The sequence below is a fragment of the Echinops telfairi genome, unplaced genomic scaffold (genome assembly GCF_000313985.2).
Source record: "Echinops telfairi isolate 266 unplaced genomic scaffold, ASM31398v2 ScPeMD7_6080;HRSCAF=6971, whole genome shotgun sequence".
Lineage (NCBI taxonomy): Eukaryota > Metazoa > Chordata > Mammalia > Afrosoricida > Tenrecidae > Echinops > Echinops telfairi.
The window spans coordinates 2429770-2434772 of record NW_022109980.1 but is presented as its reverse complement, the minus strand read 5'-3'; the positions used below and the strand labels follow the sequence as shown (position 1 = coordinate 2434772).

Sequence of the window (5003 nt, the reverse complement as noted above, 5' to 3'; positions counted from 1 at the left end):
TTTTAGGATCTATGCTTAGAGGATAATCCTTGACACAGTGGCTGGGTTTCCAGTTACCACACAGTACTTCTTTAACATTATTGTGTCATAATGGACAGTCTTAATAGTGCTAATTTGCTTATTTGGTCATCTCTTGCATTACAAAGAGTATGAGTTAGAAGTTCTGACATACTGATAACTCACCATTTAGCCTGGGTCTTGAGTTGTATTCGTGAACATTTACCCTGTCTACTCCCTGCTGCTGGCACACATAGCAGTCATCCTACCCAATTCATATGCTTAGGGTCATGAGTTCGATAGTCCACTGGGAGTGAATGCAGTTATCTTCATTGAAGACAAACAAGATTGTTGCCCTCACAATGCCATTAGGCTATTTTAATTGGTGTTCTTTCTTGGCTTTAATCAATGTGAGGATATTGAACTCCCCACAGTCAGTTTTAACCCCATGCTGTATCAGGGACAAAAATTCCTTGAACAAATGCAGTCTTCTCAATTTTTCCAGGAATCCCTTGTTTATCCCCCCCTTATGTTGCTTAGGTGTGGAAGGTAGAGGTCCTATCAACGTTTCAAGAGATTATATTATAGGAATACAGTGACTGCAGTGTAAAGAGTTCAAAATGAGACATGATTTAAATATGTGATTCCATGCATTATAAAATTCAAATTGATGAATTGGACATAACTGGAAAAACAAATGGTTCACATTTCTCCGCATATTCTGAGCAAGACTTGTTTGGGGTCATCATCAACAAAGGACAGTAGCAACCTTCAGAGAGTTATCATAAGTAATCATTCACAAGAGACCAGGTGTATGATACAGTTTCCTGAGTAATGGAGTAGCCAGAATGAAAGAAATAAATCTAGGGAATTGCAGAGAAAAGAAGACCTACATTATTTAAAAATACATAGTTTTTAAGAGTCATGATATTGTGAATAATAAGAGTGTTGCATGTTTTCTATGGTGAGATATACAAGATTTAGTGAAAAGGGTTCCAGTGCATTGGTTCATGGGTTTGTTTAAAGCAGAATGTAAAGAAACATGTCTTATATAAGTGAGTGGCTACAGCAAGTTCTCTCAGTAACACACCTGGTTTAGTCTGGCTAGGGTGCCTTAAAAATAATGGCCCAATAAAAGCAGTGGCTTCTGAGGGGATCTGCAAGTTACATTCAAGGCAGGGATGTCAGCTCAGAAGATTGTGGTGACTTTTTTTTTATTTTAAAAGGATAATCTTGATAGATTTTCCTAAGGAATCCAGGATGATCACAGGGGATTATTGGAAAGACATATTAAAAATTGGAAACTGCATCTTTGAGCCAAAAAACCAGGAAAGATGCACTAAGGAATTTTTTTTTAACCATCACAATTCACCTGCTCATCCTTCAAGAGTAGTAGGGTTGTTCTATGAAAATTTTGGTGGAGAACCATACCCAATCCACCTGACAACCTTAATATTGCACTTTAGATTATTTAAAAAGAGAACTGGGATCTCTTGTTTAACTTGACAAGCAGGGAGGATTTTTGGTTTTTGTGTTGGCTTTGAGGTGGGTGGGGTTTACAAAACAAAACAAACTCACTACTATAGATTTAATTCTGTACCTGTGGGTTTCCATGACTTAATACTTTTTCTTATTTTCTCCCAATTAGCACCTGATGGTTTTGAACTGCTGATCTTGTAGTTAGTAGTCCAACACATCAACCACTATGCCACCACGGATCCTTCTGATGAATTAAAGAGATAGAAAGATGACATTTAGGAGTGTATAGACCTACATGGAAAATATTTTGAAAAACAATAGCTTCACATTTTAAAATTGATGTTTAATAAAGTTTTGTATGAATCTGTAGTCATACACTTTTATTCACTTGCATCTGAAATTAACCATGAGTGGATATTCGATAATAAAATCGATCAAGATATTATTTCTGGACCCGAATGGGAATAAATTGCACATGACACTACTACACTTTACATTTACATTTGTACAAGAAGCAAATACAGAGTATTTCTCTTCCCATTGTGCTAAATCTTCTGTATCAATTTTTTAAATCCCATCCCTGTACCATTAAACTTCATACAGACCCATTGATTTTATATATTTTTCATTAAGTTACTTATTTAAGTCCCTCAATACCCTAGCGATGGCCCTCCTTCTGATTATCTGCTTAAGTTACATTTACTTCCCTGTTTTTGGAATCCATATTTTCTGTATGGTGAATTTTTTAAAATCTAATTTAACTGAGGAAGGAGATATTTTAAATATGTTTTTATTTTCAGAAATATATGGAAAGGTAGCAAAATATGAGATTTATCTTTTATAAATTCATATCAAAGATGATAAAATTGAATGGGTTCCTTGAAGACTAATTAACATGATCATCTAATATCTGCTCATTATTATGCCTTTTGTGATTATTTAGGTATGTCATTGATACTCCAAAGGGCTTCTAAATGCAAGTATAATTACTTGTGTATAGTCATAAAAATTATGTCCTTTAGCTTGCTACGAGAATGTCAGTTGCCATTATTCATTGTTGTCTCTTAGCCTTAACTGACAATTTTGCAAATGTTTTACTGACCTGTAGATTCTAATTTGCTGTCTATCTTCTTCTATCTGAAAATTTGGTGCTTCAAATCTACCAGCTGCTCCAAGGGAGAAAGATGAGGCAGTCTGTTTCCATAAAAATTTACAACTCCAGCTCTCTGTGCTTCCTATTTCCCCTTTCTGCTTCCTACCGGGGCCATGTTCACACCAAAAGCAAGAAGGCATCTTGGGTCATCATTGAGAAGTACTACACATGCCTGGGCAATGACTTTCACACCAACAAGTGCGTGTGCAAGGAAATCACCATTATTCCCAGCAAGAAGCTCCACAACAAGATATCAGACTGTGCCACACAATTGAAACAGATGCACAGAGGCCCCCTGAATGGTATCTTCATCAAGCTGCAGGAAAATGAGAGTGAAAGGAGAGATAATTATGTTCCCGAGGACTCAGCAATGGATCAGGATCTCACAATGAAGTGGATCAAGACCCCAAGCAAATGTTGAAGCTTTTGGACTTTGGAAGTCAGTCCACCTTGCATGTCACTCAGCACACAGTTGGAAAGAATTTCAAAACACCCCGTAGAACCATTTGAATATTTTTCACAATGCTGTAATATTTTCAATAAACCAGAGACATCAAAACACAAAACAAAACAAAACCATAACTCCAGAAATCTTTGGAAGGAACTCTATTCTGTATGACAGCTTCCCTATAAATTGGAATTGACCCAACATCAGTGAATTTGGCTTAATTTGAAATCTTTTAGAGATTAAATGATGAGCTAAGTAAGTTTATTTCACTTATATATAACTTGGAATATAGGACCTAAGCAAAAATGCACTACTACCATGGAGCAGAATGTTTGGACACAAACGTGCATGAGATTTATAACTATCTTAGACTTAACAAAAGATTAACAGCTTTACTGGCATACAGTTCACATATAATACAATTCAATAGTAGAGCAGTTCTCAAACTGTGGGTCGCGCCCCCTTTGGGGGTCAAATGACCCTTGCACAGGGGTCGTCTGATTCATAACAGTAGCAAAATGACAGTTATGAAGTATCAACGAAAATAATGTTATGGTTGGGGGGTCACCACAACATGAGGAACTGTATGAAAGGGTCGCAGCATTAGGAAGTTTGAGAACCACTGCAATAGTGCAATCCTATTAAAAAGAGTTGTATAATCATCCCCAAAATCAATTTTAAAACATTTTGTTCCTTCTTGTACCCATTTTTTATCAGCTCTCCATGTACCCCCAACTTTCATTATCATAACCCCAAGAAACCATCAATGCAGTTTCTGGGTTCAGGGTTGAAATTGCTGAAAGTCTAATATAGTTGTGTGGATTTAGGTTTGGGATTTGTGTGTGTGAGTGTGTGTGTGTCTGTGTGTGTGTGTTGAGACTAAATATTATATTTGTGTCTATTACACTATTAACTACTTTTAGACATATCTATTTAATATACTCCAAATAGATACAAATAACAGAAAATATTGAAGTTGTCAAAGATCAAAGATTTGACACATTAGATTTGAATTAATAGCCTATGCCAGGAGGAAAATGTTTAGTAATCATTAGAAACCTGTTTATAGCTCCAATGTTGGTATTATTCATAGTTTGTCTGAACTGATGGCCCCCTAAGTTTGTGAGCCTTTAATGCCTGTCAGTAAATGAAAAAAATGGGCTTGACTTTTGTCAACCTATATGAACTGCATGTCCTAGAATTTTAACAGAATGAAGTGTTCTCTGAACTGCTCATGACTCATTTAAAAGCTATAGAATTTTATACATATTTAATTTACTCCAAATAATCTCCCAGTTCAGAAAACATTAAAGTTATCAAGGTTTTTATTTTACTGGCATCAAAAATCAATGCTCATGGAAGCAGCAGTCAGAGCAAGATATGACAAATTAATAATTTATAAATTATCAAGGGCTCATGAGGGAGGAGGGAGCCGGGAGAGAGGGGAAAAAAGAGGACATGATGCTGGGGGCTTAAGTGGAGAGCAAATGTTTTCAGAATGATGAGGGCAATGAATGTACAAATATGCTTTACACAATTGATGTATGTATGGATTGTTATAAGAGTTGTATTAGCCCCTAATAAAACGATTAAAACATAAATAAATTTCATTATTAAAAAAAGAAATTCAATAAGGTACATGTTGCATTTGACAAATTTCCACAAGTGATAAAGATGTCACTTCCTTTGCCTTATATGCATGAACAATGAATAAGGGAAACTGAAGAAGAACGGATGCATTAGAATTATGGTGTTGAATGAACCTCCAGAAGAATAAGCAAATCTGCCTTGTAATGAATAAATAAAGCCAGAATGCTCCGTAGAATTGAGGATGATGAGACCTGGTCTAATATCTTGGGGACTACTTCCTGAAGAAGGATGGCATGCTTGGTAGAGCATCAAGGAAAAAGATGAAACCCCTCACTA

At 35.9% G+C, this 5003-nt stretch overlaps 1 pseudogene; it reads left to right on the top strand.

Moving 5' to 3' along the window:
- LOC101647980 overlaps window positions 1-3139 on the top strand; it is a 17547-nt pseudogene extending 14408 nt beyond the window's left edge.
- Window positions 3140-5003: the final 1864 nt, after the last annotated feature.